Source organism: Harmonia axyridis, chromosome 1 (genome assembly GCF_914767665.1).
Source record: "Harmonia axyridis chromosome 1, icHarAxyr1.1, whole genome shotgun sequence".
NCBI classification, from domain to species: domain Eukaryota; kingdom Metazoa; phylum Arthropoda; class Insecta; order Coleoptera; family Coccinellidae; genus Harmonia; species Harmonia axyridis.
This window is the reverse complement of record NC_059501.1, coordinates 25,693,170-25,709,419: the sequence shown is the minus strand read 5'-3', so window position 1 is coordinate 25,709,419 and position 16,250 is coordinate 25,693,170. Positions and strand designations below refer to the sequence as shown.

The window sequence follows — 16,250 nt, the reverse complement described above, 5'->3', positions numbered from 1 at the left end:
TCATCTAAAGAAAAATACTATGATATGAAAATAAATAACTAAATTTCGCATTTCTATATCCATAGAGGGAGAACTTAGATAGTTTAAGATTTATGAACTTTCAAAAAAAAATTTCATTATTTAAAAACAAATGTTTTTTTTATAATGCATATTTACAACAGGTCGCGTAGTTCAAAGACCAAAGGGTTTAAATCTATCATTGCTCAGAGTTCGAATTAATTTAATATCTTTAAATCCACTTCTTTTAATGATTAGTACTAGACATTTTCTAGTGGTAATTGAATGGGATTGCAAAGAATAATAAAATATTGTATCTCAAGGTAATGAGATATAAACCATCTAACTCCAAGAATGCATTGATATACTCAGTTTTGAAAATAGAAATCGAAGAGTGGAATGATTCTTCTGAATGATTATTTGTACAAGAATTATGGGCTGATTGCAGTAATCTTCAATCGCAAATTTTGAATGGGTAATCAAATAGGCTTTCATTTGATGTATCACAATCCATATATTTCCATTAAAAAAAAGTTGAGGGGATAGGAAGTAGGGTGAGGAATTAAAACATGCTTAGCAGAATCATAAACTGAAATGTCCTTCAAATAAAAAATGATTGAATGACTGTTCTCGTCAAAGCCGACTCTACAATAAGGATTTTAAAAATTTTCTCATTCTGTTGAAATTTGCGCCAGAACTTTCGATACCTATGTGTATGTATGTGTTTATTTGACCGCACCAAAATTTTTGTGGAACTGCTATCAATATTATAATTATAATCGACTTCTTGATGTAAGTTCCACCAAGAAGTTCCATTTCAATTGACAAATCATTTCGGAAGAGTTAAAAAATAAAGAATTTTTTTTTTGAGATGAAAAAGTTTTTACTGAAAAACGTCAACAAAAGATTAAGAAAATAACCAAAAAAAAATAATCGAATCTCTATGAGCCTCATCTTGCGATCCTAACTGAACTCCGTCTAGCGTTCCATAACCGAAAGTCCTAGTCGGAGCCGAAAACAGCAAAGCCACCCTCTCTATTACTCGACGGCAATTTCTCCCCCATGCAACCCAATCGGTCAGCAACCCATCGGGAAGACGAGGACGCAGCTCGGAAAACTCACCACGTTGTGGAATTTTCACAGCATTAGTTCGAGACGTCGCCCACGTGAGGGAGGGCGCCACCAGTCGGCAACCTCGGCGTCCAGACGCTGCTCATGCGTCTCCCCACTACTTGATAATGCCTGATAGTGTGCTACAAGACGGGCATTCATTGCCATGTACCCTAAGTGTTGTGATTCCTAGTAAGTGTACGCGCCTTTTTTTTAACTTTAAGGAACTTTATTAAGGTAAGATATTTTTCTAATGACACTGATCAAAGTTGACAAAACACCACACACTCACAACGCCAGGTTAAGTGCGATTTCGACTAGTTCTTACACCAGTGAAAGTGATACCGGCAACCTAACCAACAATTACAAGGACTGTGATGATATTTACGGTGAAGTTAACAACTTCCGTAAACAAAAGTGAAACACTCGGTGTAGATCATACAAGTGAAAATTAAGGGACTGTTTAGTGACCACTAGGATCAGAATCGCGTGAATCTATAAAAATAAGAAATCGTTAAACAAAACACAACATAACACAACATCTACCAGAACTCACAGGATAATCCTATGATATAATAATCCCACCTCCAAAACTCATACTAAAAAAATAGTCATCAGATGAAAAATACCACATCCCAACACACTCAACAATAAATCATTTAATGAATAGAACTAATGGATATAAATAATAATAACAGTTTTGATCATCAGTAGTTATGATGTGATATAAGGCTTTTGTTTTTTTTTTCGAGAAGTTACCTGGAAGAAGTAAATCCTTCCTTCTCCTCTGCATTCATGCTATGCATTTCACTCAATTCAGATTTTTTTCCATTTCTTGCTATTCAAATTCAACCCCAACCAACTTCCGTTCTTGAACGAATTGTCTGCTTCTATGCATGAAGGCCATTGATTCAGCTCCCTCTTTTTCTACACACTGGTCGACGCTTTTGACTGACCATCGTTCAATGTAAGCACTCCATTCATTTCCCCCTTCATTGAATTTTCCAAGAGTTAGTTCTGCCTAAAAAACAAATTAATGAATGAATCAGTAAGAAATAAAATGGAATTCTTCAGGAGAAATACCCAACAATACTAACTAATCAAGTCAAATTGATTAAAGAACAATGTTCATCAGTTCTGTCTTCGCTGTTCATAGTTCTTTCAAAACATGTTGAATGCTGAAAGCAGGTCCAACCGCTGTACTTCTCGATGACTAGTTCCATTGAAAGGACGCAGCAGAATAGGCCGGTTTAATGAAGAGTTATCAGACCGTGTTTCAGATTCCTATCGGGCTTGTTTTTTTGTATCGAAGTACATACGGTCTCGACACATTCATCTAACTACTAGCCGATTGAAATGTCGATATAGCATGTGAAGTTGGAGAAATTTCGTTAAATTGAGTATCATCCAATCCGATATGAGTCTTATATTTCTTATCAATAATTCTTTCCTCAAAAATTATGTTTAATTTTAATTGTCACTCAACACTCCACATCTTTTTCATTGGTGAAAACTTTTGTTATGGTAATTCGAATATGCAGAAGCGAAATTCTCATTAAAGAAGGGAATTTTAAGTTGACCAGTGGAAATATGACCTTTAAAGATTTATTCTTGCTTTTCTTCAAAACTTAGTTATCCAAATTTTATTCTTGTTTCAATTTTTTCGTTTATAACTGTTTCGAAATATATTATATGAAAGTGAATAATGCGAAAGCATATTTTCTAATTTGATAAGAAATATCTAAGTAAACGTGATCAATCGTCTGTTGACTAACTTTCAATCTTTTCCTAATAAGAATCCCGAAAAATGCTCCACAAATTGAGTAGATAAACAAAAAGAAGAATGTTACTTCCCAAAAAGCCAGCAACTGACTGCCGGCAAAAGGAGTCTCGATAATTGTCAACTCTCTGAGAGAATAACTGAAAAAACTTCCCTTTCATCCGACCTAACGTTCGTTTGTTCGTCTTTTTTGCGCTCTCCAACATCCCGTTAGCGGTGTAAACAGTCGACGCTGGGCGTCGAGACCAGTAAAAACGGCGTGTTAATAAACAAACAGAAACGGATATATACTTCTTGAAAAATCTTAGTTGCTACTTAAAAATATCACTTAATTAGCGTATTCCCCTCAGGAGGCGTGGCGAGATGGTGGGGGCGCAGTAGGGACGCGCGCGTCGCTGCCCCACGAACGTCTTGTGTCAGTCGTCTCCCGGCGTCCTGTGTAACGGCGCCGCCGTCTTTTCCCCAAAGATCGCCTTGGGCTAGTGTCTTAGGCGAGAGACACCTCACTCCTTCAGCGCCTTCCGTACTGTAAGGACGTTCTTAGCTCGCGCAACGTTGTTGGTCCTTCGAGCCGGATACATTTTCGGACTTAGACCATTTCGTGGATAGCGCTCTACGCCTGCCGACTTGTATCGTTCACGTGTCATATGGATTGTTTTGGTAGTGCGGACTGTGTTTATTATTTCAGATTTTTTCGTGTATACTTGCGATAAAACTACGTTTTCCTGTTCTGGTAACCCGAAAATTTTGCCAAGATGTGACGCGATTCTATAGGATTATGATTTAGATGTCTAAGGTAATGAGGTTGATCGAAGTGATTTAGAGTTTTTACTATCGATGTTTGTAAATAGAATTTGTTTTTTTTGTTTTGTTTTTTTTTTGTTTTTTCCTTTTACTCCTCATTTTAATCCTTTTCCTTATCTACCTCCAAATGTTTTCGAAACCTAAGTCATTGAATAATTTGAAAAGAAACTTGAAATACACAAGGAATATTTGAAAATTCCAGATACTTCAGTCACATTTTCGTCCAAATAATAATGTGGTACATTTTTCTGTAATTCTCGATGAATAATTTGAAACTAAATTCAAATGAAATGAAATTATGTTCTGGATACTAATAAATATTCACTCATTTTACTAACAGAATTCAAATTATTATTTAGAGAAAGGAGTTATCGGAAATTTTTCTCTAAACCTAAATGAATTTCTGAAGGTGCATTCATACTTTCATTTTTGTCTAGAATAGAACTGAATTAAATAATTTTCAGGAGTCAATATGTTTCGAAGATATTTTGTGAAATTCAATTGAAATGAAATTATGATCTTGATAATAATAAGCATTCGCTGAATTCATTAAAACCGAATTCAATGTATTATTTTGGGAATGGTAGAATATTTCACTATAATTCTCTTGGGAAATTTTCTCTGAACCTAAATGAATTTCTGAACGTGCGTTTGATCTTGTATTTTCATCCAGAATTCGATGAGATTCTGCTAATTTATTCAAGTATTATGAGAGTAATTGAAGTCAAATTTTTCATCCCCTTCAAATCACTTGAATAATATAAAAAAAATTATTGTAATCATTGAAAAAAATATTGAACTGTAATGGAATTTTTTTTAGAATTTGAATCTTTCAAAAACCACTTAGGAATCTTCTAAACATCTAGATTTTTCGACTGATGAAACAAAGTGAAAATTATAACTTGTACTTACATGAAATAAAAACAAATTAATATTGAAACCTCATAACACTGTCTTCAAGAAAATGATAAGAATATCAAAATTACATCTCACCTGTATGAATGCAAACTTCTTAATGCTTCAACTCTCAAACTGACCGGCTATTCATAAAGGACCCGCTTGGGTTCACTCCACTTGGCAGAAATTCGTTAAAGGCTTAGAAAACCGGATTCACAAAGAAGGGTAAATGAGAAGGGAGACCTTAAAGTCCTCATACCAGTTGGTAAAAATCAATAATATTGCTCTCCCTTTTGCAAAAGGTGTTTTTTATACCCTAAGATATTAATATTACGAAATCTGAATCTAAGAATATTAAATTATCAGTTATGAAATCTCCTTGGTGTTAGCTATAATCTTTACAACTTCATTTGCACGTTCGTAATTTTTATGGATATTTGGTATTTTTTATTGGCAAATAATAAAATCGGTTAGTTTTGTTAATGTTATGCCGGTTATTTTCATTCCACTTAATCATGCGAAATAATGCTTGAAAAAGAACAGGAAAGTTTGGTTTTGAAATGGTTTTCTTTATTTTCATAACAAATGAATTTTCTAAGTTAAACTTGTGATTGCGAATATAATATTAGCTGTCTGGAATTCAATCATGATATGATTTATTTCTTTCTTCTTCACTTGGAAATCTGATTTACTCGGTTGAAATATAAGAGTAGGTTAGATATGAATTTTTTCATTCTCCTTCATCAAAATTTTCCAAATCGTTAGACCATCACTATACCTTTTATATATATTTTCAATTTTTTTTTTATTTTGTAGGGTTCAGAAATAAATAAAGATAATTACAGTGTATTTCGAACGAAAGTCCGAAAAAAACATTCGAAAGCTAAAGAATAAATTTTTCAACTCAGTAATAAAAGAATGTTTGTACCATTTTTTGATTATTTGATATGATGTATAGTCTGACTTCCTACGAAAAAACTTAGACATTACATTCAAAAACCAAAAGTATTCAAGAAATGAGAATACAATCAGTAGCTTCAAGACCAGTTATACTTCACAAATTTTGTTTGTAGACTTCAAAATTTCAAACGAGATCCAAACAAATTCAAATACCATACCTCACACCTTCCCAATTTTATAATTTCGTTTTTTATAATTATTCAGTAATTATTTATTTCAATGTGATTTCTACGTAGGTAAGTAAGAAATGAGTTCTCAAGCTAGGAGGACCGTTCTTCTGAATGATGTTTTGTACCAGAATTTGAACACTTATCTTTGAAATTTTTCATTCGATAATAGCTCTGCCTATTTCTTAACGCTAACCTAGCTTGAAATTTTGTTTCTCTAAAGGTTTATTGAAATTGTTGAACCAATGGTATTGGCTATAAAAAAAATTGAATAGATTGCCAGTACTCTATAAATTTACCCTATTGTGGTAGTTTATTCTGGTTTATAAACCATTTCAAATCTGTCATCATCTGATCTGAATCGTTAGAAGTTGTATTCAAAAATTGATGGGTAATTTCAAATCAGAAGACTACAAATTGACAAAATTCAAACAGTCCCACAGAAACAATCTGTTCAATACGTAATTGGTAAGCTGTGGTGTGATGTGACCATTTGATGAGCCCAATGAACCATCAGGGCGTTACCCTATTTACCTTGTACTTCGATATGTAACAAATTTATTATTAATATATCGGCGGTTTGAATCATTTGATGTTTACAATACACATTATTGTTTTAGTGGCGGCCTTCAGCCTAAAATCGGCCTAGGTCAGTGTCAAATGCGTGTGAAAATTAATGTAATTGAAACAGATATTGTATACCGTAATTAACAGAATGTTCGATGGATTAATATCCAACGAATTCGATTTGTGTTGTTGCATTGATGGAACTGGACTATTGATGAAAGCACTGATATTCATCTGATACATCTTCATTCATAATGATTTTTTCACACTTCACTTGATTGAAATAGCATCAATTCAATTCAATTATAAATTATTCGGTTTTTAATATTCTCTAAAAAGACTTCTTAGAACGATATAATAAGACAAAAAAAAATAATTAAATAACTTTAAAGAAGAAAAGGGTAATTCGCTATTATTTCAATGGATATTTCATAACATTCTCTGCGAACTACAACCCACAAAATAAAAACGGATGAGCTATTTATAATCTACACAAAAAATATCATTCAAAGAAGGAACAAGTTCAAGGTAGGAAGAAATTTTTTAAAGACGTTTTTCAACATAGATATCGCCGACTGACAAAAGACCCTAAAAAGAGAACAAGGAAATGATTGAAAAATGAAAAAAAACCTAATGATCATAGGTAAACAGGTTAATCAATATATCAATTAGACTTCAATTTTCTATGACATAATAACTGTTATTTTCGATAAGTTATCCAAACACCTCAGGTCACAATATAGATTCGTCTAGTTTCCAATGGACATGCTATTCCAAAATTGGAATTTAACAATGTAGATGAAAACCGATGTTTTAATTGCGAACGCCAAAACGCATCCCGCATAAACTTTATTTATTTTGGTTGATGGATTTATTAAATCCCGTGGTGCGAGAGGAGAGGCACACAAACCTATTTAAATATCAGGATTTGAACAGGATGCGGTTTGGGAGTATAAAATGTTACTCCATTAGAGGAGTCAAGATCTAATCAGCCTCCAGTTGAATATTAGTTTGTCATTGCTGATTTTGGCGGATGCACAGAACTTTGATGATGGAGCATTAGGGAGCATCCGCCAAATATTTAAAAAATAGATCGATAACATTGACTTTCAAGAAAACATAAATATTTCAAGAGATCATTATGAATTTCTTGTGTTTGTTCAAGCTATAGAGTTTTCGCATGTGAGAAATGATCTTTTTATCGTTCTAGAGGTAAATGGTTCCAAGAAAAACCAGCACAAATCGAAAATGGTGGATGCAGGGACGAATTTCATTTATTTTCGCATCCACCAATTTTCGTAATTATAAAAAATTGGCATTTATTATTATCAACGTCGAAAATTATTTACGATCCGGGTATATTCTAGATTATATTCAGTTCTTAACCACGTGACCGGCACGTGCATTTACGCATAACGTATAATGAACAATCTGCGGGTGACCGCAATTACCCATAATGTGTAAACTAGTGACCAAATTATGTACATAGTTTGAGGGGTGGGGGTGTCATTGATGCTGATTGTCGATTGATATCATCCCATGTTCAGGGAAACCTATTAACGCGAGGCGACTGTGGTGTATGACGGCCCGTTGGCGGATGAGCTGATATGGATTAGGACTGTTGGTTAACAACGGAATGTTTTCTGAAGAAAAAAAATTGAGTCAACAGTTCCGATGGAATTATTTTTCAGTTTTCGTAGAAGATTGACAATGGTTATCCAAAGAATGCGGGAGTGCAAAAAAACAATATTGTAAAATAAAGACAATGGAATGTTTTCAAGAAAAAAAAATTGACTCAATTATTCTGATGGATTTATTCCTGTTTTCATAGACGATTAACAGTGGGTAGTTTGCACTTTCACAGACAACATAAAAATAATAGTGTAAAATTTGAAAAAAAATTTATACTTTCAAATCAAAAGTTACACAATGTTATCTCCAAATTGTTAATATAATATTTTTGGTAGTAAAAACATATAGAAAAAAAAAATTGAGTCAATAGTTCCGATGGAATTATCTCTCAGTTTTCGTAGAAGATTGACAGTGACAATTCAAAGAATGCTGAAGTGCATAAAAACAATATTGCAAAATAAAGACAACGGAATGTTTTCTAAAGAAAAAGAATTTACTCAATTATTCTGATGGATATATCCCTGTTTTCATAGACGATTGACAGTGGTTATCAAAAAAGTGTTATACTTTCAGGTTGAAAAGTTCTTAAGTTACCCAATGTAATCTCCAAACTTTTAATATAGCATTTTTGGTAGTAAAAACATATAAAGTAAAAACTTATTCTAATCATGATATCGGCTGAAACAGTTGAATATTATAATGTTTTTGGGTTATTACTTTGTTCCGAAATATGTACGTTATCAGTATAAAGCTCACTTCAGGTATTAACGGAAATTGCATCATAATGATATTACAATTCGAAGTGAATTTCGAATCAAATATTCGAAACATAATTTCACAACTGTAGGTACATTCTGAGTTGAATGTAATGAACATTATTCACTTCCTCATATCATAGCACCATTACACATTTAGAATCTCATTATTTCTTCAAACTTTGTTCTCGAGAAATTTTCACCAATTTAATGCACTGTTGCTAAAATCTTGGATAATCGTAAATCGGATTATTGTGATACGCATAAGTCAAAAGACTCACACCAATCGCTACAAATAGCTTTCATAGTATCAGGTTCCGAAAATTTGTTTTATTTGATTCTTCATATACCTATTCACAAATGGCAATTGTAAAATTTCTATTAGATTAAGGAAGCTCCGACGGTTTATAATCAGAAATAATAAAGAAAAGCTAGCAAAAATTAAAAATTTCCGAAAAGAGATTTTGGTTGCACTTGAGATAATCATTGTAATTTAATGTATTATGGGTTGCATAACAGTCGGTATCATCATCACTCATCGTCATTAGTCTGTATGTGTAGTTATCTAACTCCACTATGTAAGGCGCATCATTTCTGATCATTGAAGTAGGCTGGAAAATATTTCTTTATGTGGATGTTAATTTATTTTTTAGTCATTAAGCCGATCAAAAATGAAATACGAAACAATTTCCAAATTGAAAAGTTATATGCATTAGGATTTCTTTCGGCATGTATAAGATTAAATGATTTCTGAGTAAACTTTATTGCAATTTTGTTAAGACATTCTCGCCAAATTCGTTACAAATAGCTTTCATAGTATAACATTCGGAGAAATTGTTTTATTCTATTCTTCATATCTCTTCACATATGGTAATTGTAAAATTTCAGTTATTTTGAGAAAGTTTCAATGGTAGGTATATAAATAGAAATAATAAAGAACCGCTAGCAAAAATTCTAGAAAAGAAATTTTTGTTGACATCAAGGAAATCATCGTAATTCAATGTAATATGGGTTGCATAGCAATCAGTATTGTCATCGTCATTAATCTGTATGTACGGTTATCTGACTCCATTATGTAAGGAGCGTGTTATGAATACATTATTTTCGAACATAGTAGAAGGCTGAAAAAAAAATTATACTAATGTAAATGATAAAATATTTTTTACTCATTAAACCACCATGAGCCCCCTAATATTTCTAGTTGAACTTGAAGAAATCATGGTATTTTGATGTATTGTGGGTTGCATAGCAGTCAGTATTGTCATCACTCATCGTCATTAATCTGTATGTGCAGTTGTCTAACTCTACGATATAAGGCGCGTGTTATTTTCGAACATAGTAGGAGGCTGAATGTTAATTTATTCTTTACTCATTAAGCCGATTAAAACTTAAATACCAATTAATTTCCAAATTGAAAAGGTATATGAATTAAAATTTCTTTTGGCATGAATAAGATAAAATGATTTCTTAGTCAATTATATTTTTATTCCGACTTTTTGCAGGCTTTGTATAATTGTAAAACGTCGTGAAAGCAAAATCGATTGTTAGATTTCTTTCATAAAAATCGTAAATCGAATCAGGTTCATTTTTTTTAATTTTCAAAATATTCTCTCAGAGCAATAAACTATACATACCAACCTATTTTGAAGCCAAAATCACATGTTGGATCACAACAGCTTCTAAGTGTAAGTTACTGTTCCCGTCTTTCAAACTCATCAAGCCAAGAAGCAAATCAAAACATAGTAGTACTTTTCAAAACTCTAAAAAATAATTCGAAAATCTTAAAGGGAATTAGGAGATTGATGTGATAGTTAATTTATTCCATTTTTCTTATACTTTTATAGCCAATTAAAACTTAAATATTGATTCAATAAGTTTTTTTTTGCGAGAATAGGATTAAAGGCTATCTCTGTCAATGTTAATTTTATTTCGCGTTGGTAAAATTTTAAGACCTCTCATAAGCAGAATTGAATTTTGGAAGTGTTTCGTAAATTAGTCAAGTTGAATTTTTTGGATCTTATGATATTCCCCAACTAGAAGATAATTATTGTACATAATCAATAGAAAATATCCCTGAAATGTCAAATATTCTATATGCTTCAACATAAAATTGAAAGAAAATCCCCCCAAATATCTATGTGTTCGCGCAATTTGGGAAATCGAATTTCTTGCTTCGGGAATGTAGCATGTGACCAGACAATATCAATCTGCAAATCGAAGCGATTAATCGCCAATTCATCCAAACAACATCGTATGTATTCAGAGAGTAATGGAATTGTTTTATTAAGTCATATTGTGGTCAGTAATTAAGGACGATATAGTTGTAAATGCAATATGTACATAAGCAATTAGTGAGCGGTAAATCTGGTGATGGCATTGCGTGCGCACGCGTACCGCTAGGGGGCGCCTGCTATTTCCGTTACGGAAGTATTAACCGGTAATTGGAGCTAAAGCCGTGCGAGCGATTTATGCATTTTGATAGATATGAATTTTATAGTCGCTGAAGACTGCAGCGTTATTGGAATGAAAAGCGATATCTGGTTGGGGTATTGGCAAGATTTTTAGGAGGAGGTATCCGATTTCCGTCATGTTATCCGCATATTTATCTGATCAGACTTAACTTATTGGTTCGTCATTTGAGAATCTTAAAATATTGTAGAGTAAATCCAACCATACTTCTGTTGTAGTGAGGAAATCAAAAGCAAGTTAATCCGTTGTCAGAAAATTTATTATTTTCATTTATTAAAATTGTTTATTTGGGGAAAACTATGCAGGGTGTTCCTAAATTGGATGTACTAAGGAAAATGAGAGATTTCTTGGATAATTTTAAGAAAAAAATGTCCTATAAATATGGGCCTGCGACCACTTTGTTTTCGAGATACTAGTTAACTATGTCTATTATTATTTCTAGTTATTATTATACCAATTTATCGGATCTTTATCATTAATCTTCGCTGCAGATTGGGTAAATAGGTACCAAAACTTATAATTAATTACAGATTACTAGATGGATCTTCATAATGATTTAGATTTTCCTGAGGATTACTAGAGAATTAATTGAAATTTTTTTTTTTTAAATCGGTAGCAGATACGACGAAACTATAAGAAACCAAAAACTTGTGGTCCACCAAATAAAAGATCTGAAGGAAAAAAGCAGGCACTGTTCTAAAAAAATATGATTATGTAGATTTGCATTCAAAAATAGCATATCACATGATGAATACTTTATAATATCTATGCCAAATGTATGTTCAATATATTGTGAAGGAAAGGTGCTATCTGGAAAAAACTCAAAAAAAAAATAAAACTTTAACATCCTATATCTCTTTAACAGAGCGCTCATATTTATACTTTTATTTTGCTTTAATGATTCGGTGATTTTCGTTTGTACCTCCAATCTAGGTACACCTTGTCTGAATAATGTCTTTCTTTTATGCTAATTGGGCGATCTTTTCCGGAAAAGATTTCATTAAGATGAAATTTTGGATTTAGATATAAAATAATGATCCAGATTAAAATATGAATAACGAGCCAACTTTCATATTAATAGCGACACCAGAACTGAAAAAAAAAAGAATTCTGAAAAAAGTAATCAATCATTCAATTAGGTATATTAGATGGGAGCTAGTTAAGATTTTGCTAACAGATACGGAATGGTAGTTTCAAGCTTGGTACAAAATTTCTTGTTAACCTTATCGTCAAAACCATAAAAAATTCTAGTGGAATATCAACAATTAATATTTCGGTGACATAAATTCGATTGAATTGAAATTTTCCAAATAGAAAACACTTTTATATTTATGAAAACGTATGTAATATTCACTTGTATCAATACATTTGTACAATTTTTATGTTTAGCATAGATTTTATTTTCTCGATTCATTATGAAGAAAAATCAAAGAATTTAAAGAACAATATGTTCCACAGAAATTCTTTACATTGATAATTGGAAATACAAGTATTATCGAATAAAACTGATATTAAAAACTATAATAGTTTATTCTAAAACCAATTACAGAATGAGCTCCTATTCCAACACGAATGCGAAATTCGAACACATGAGTGTTGGAATTGCCTTCTGCAACGAGTATTAGATGATATTTTCTCTATTTCAGTCAAGTTTTGTGAAATATTGTCGAAATCCAATGAAAAATTCAGATTATACATCCACTGACTTTTGGATTGTCTCTTGATAGTTGGTGTGACTGTTATTAAAATTTACATTTCGAAATTAGAATTTGAATCGTACGTTTCGAATTTTGAAATAATTTAATAATTAGGCATTGAATTCGTGAATTATATCTAACGAAATCCATTTAACACCACGAGAATTATATGACATTGCGAATAATGTTGCGAATTATTTTAAATTATATTATTTTGACAATTTACATTTGTTGAAATTTAATAGGATCGAAAGTCAGTGTAGACAAACACAAAACGAAAAATATAACTGAAAACAATGCTGAAAACAACACTGTTTTCATACTGAAATGGAGAATCTTTTATCTAATATTCGCCATTCGACTCGTAGAATCTATCTAAGTTGTCTATTTTTAGGAATCACCCTGTATAAAACCAGTCATAAAACTTCCGAACGCCCCTCAGTGACGTGTTGTAAACCGATCGCAGACACCGTTCTTGATCCGAAAGATCGCAGGCCCGCATTTGAATTTAAATTTCTAATTTCGTTTAATCGATACCGAATTAACCTCTTTATATCTGACGTGTTCGAAGGTGTTTTGTGCAATCTATTTATAGTTTCCTGCATCTCGACCGGGACGCCATTCGCCAAAAGTATCGTTCGGATCCCAGTTAAAAACAATCGCTTTTAATTGACATCGAAGACTCCATATTTGCATTGATTGATTCGATATTCGGTATAAATGTGTTTTCCGCACGAAAAACTAATGAAAGACTGCAATTATTGCGGTAGGTCGAAGTTTATCGAAGATCCGGGGGGATGATATTTTTGTTTTTATTTCGATGATGGGGTTGCACTTCGATTTTGACTACCTATAGCGTTCTGAATTCATTTAGAACCGGATTCTTGATTTCGTTTCGGAGTTTTTGACTAAATGATGAATAGTTTGATCGAGAACATTCATTAGAAAAGATCTCTCATGCTTTTTATGTAGTTTGTCGATTTGATGTCAGAACACATTGCAAAGTCGACACTTTTTCGTACGGTGAAGAATTCTATAAGATCCATGACAAAGATTGACAAATTATGCTCAATCTGAATATTTCATTTTTTTACAACTGGTTGCAAATAACTACTTTCCCGCATTTTTTTCGATTTGGAAAATGCCACCTTTACGCACTATTGAGGAAAATTAAATATTTGTTAAATTTGTGAATAATAATACTTTTATCAGGAAATCTCTTAATTCACTTTAGTTAAATATTTCAAAATATGCTGTTTCATTGATGTCAAACCAATTATTCATTCAATTTTCCGTTTGAAAATTATTGCATTTTCAAAGAAAACTGACATTTTTCAAAAATTATGATTGGCATACATGGATCTGTATATTTATTTCTCTAATTCTGTGGTTATTCCGTTCATTCTTCCACATCTTGTAGAACAAAATCGTGCGAGAATATATCAGAAACGCACAGTTTTCATGGTTATATTTTATTATTCTATGTTGGTACTCCGAACTTTCCGCCACGGCTTTATCTGTCAATTCATCAATTTGCCTTAAAGAAATTAGTTCTGCCAACCAACATTTTTCAATGCAAAAATCACTAAAATATATTTATGGAAATATTTCATTAATTTCAATGAAAATGCAATGAATTAGAGAAAATAATGTATAATACTCGTATAGAAGGCTCATTCTACCACTCGTTCATTCCAAAACTCGCCACTTCGTGGCTCGTTTTTGAATTTTGAACTCGTGGAAGAATATCAATGCCTTCTGCACTCGTATTATAAATAACTATTCAAAGTTATGCTCTATTATTTTTCGTAGAAACCGATTAATCAATGTGTTAAAACGAATACTCGACAAAGTTGTTCATCCTTATTGAATTGTTTATTATTATTTTTTATTATTTATAAAAACAATATTAAAAATTTAGCAATTATCACAGGAATTTGGACCGAAATAATCAACTATGATTTTGCCAACTTTTCGGAACTTCTTGTTCCTTTTTCAAAGGCTGAAAAATATTAATATTTCTGTCCAAATTCCTGTGATAAATTGCTCAATTCGTGAATAGTACAGAATATTAAAAATGTATTCCCTGATTTGGAGCTGCCAGAAGATATTCTGGAATCACTTAATATAGAAACTTTGGATCTATTGTCTAAAAAATATAATGAAACGTACGAAAAATAATATGATCATTTTTTGAACTGGCGCCAAAATAAGAATGTTAACAGCTTCAGAGAAGAAGTACTTTTCGCGTACTTTGTTGATTGTTACGTTATTCGATGAATAAATGTTTATTGGAAATAAAAGAAAACATTCATATATTTTTTTTCTTAATTTCATAATACGGTTGTTGAAAAAAAATATGGTCCTATCTTGAGCGGGAATGTACAACTTTCCTCCCTAGATAGGAAAATAACTATTTCCTATGGTCATAGGTCTGATTCGTTTTAATATAGGAGTTACAAGAATTTTAAATAACATATTTTCATTTTGATAAAATAATACGAAAATACCAGTAAAATATTGTTTATTTTCGTAAAAACAAATTCACTTGAAATTTATTTAACATCTCAAAAACAAAAGTCATGTGGTCTTCAATATGCACATTGATTCTAACGTTCAAACGCTCCTGATCTCGAGTCAGTTGTTTTTTCATATTCATTTCTGCGTATTCTGAAGTTTTTATGGCGATGAGAAACCAATAGGTACAAATAAGTAGCTGAACAAAATATGGTCTTGAATCATATATTGAAGTAGGTATTATCAATTCATGAATTGTTCGATATCACTGTAACACTCTCAACTATTTTCAGATTAGAGTCCGATGCTCAAATGATCATTATATGACGTATGTTTTTCAATGCTTTAATTTCAAGTAGAAATATTATCTCTCGTTCTTGTTTGTCCGTAACATGTCAAAGTAATTTGACTCATGTGTCGATAAGATTATAAGTGAAATATTAGACAGTAGGAGGATATAATCTTTTGAGTATTCATTTAAGACGCCCCCTCAACAAAAACGCTCCTAGCAATTTGCGTATTAGAAAACATACACAGTTTTCTCATTCTTGAGTTTTTGGTCGACTATGAATAAAATAAATCAATTTAATTTCTCTTATATTCTCATCAATGATGATAAAAAATGAAAAATAAATGAAATGAAAAACGATCTGGCTTTCAGTTATTGTGTTATAAAAAAATGTTATAAGGCTTTATCTCCTAGTCGGTCACTATTTCTTAAAACATTGATGAGGATTGAACTATGCTTTATCAAATAACTCAAAGTTTTGGATATATCTTCAGCTGCTTGGTTTTTTTTAGTTTCTTGATATTGATATATCAATCTCCATCTTCTCCAAAATTGGAAATAATTGGTGAAAATCCTGTGGGATAATCTATATTCCACCTATAACTCTTA

The 16,250-nt window shown here is 31.8% G+C and overlaps 2 protein-coding genes across 3 annotated transcripts in view; both read left to right on the top strand.

Annotated features, from left to right (window-relative positions):
• Positions 1-16,250, top strand: part of LOC123681898 — an 88,227-nt gene that overhangs the window by 33,131 nt on the left and 38,846 nt on the right. The window lies entirely within an intron of this gene.
• Positions 1,293-16,250, top strand: part of LOC123671723 (homeobox protein prospero-like) — a 107,497-nt gene continuing 92,539 nt past the window's right edge. Inside the window, exon 1 of one of the 2 annotated variants that reach the window (XM_045605717.1) lies at positions 1,293-1,344. The gene's annotated coding sequence lies outside the window, so the exon portion shown is untranslated. Of the gene's footprint in view, positions 1,345-3,363; positions 3,684-16,250 lie in introns of those variants that run through there. The other variant, XM_045605718.1, reaches the window with a different exon arrangement.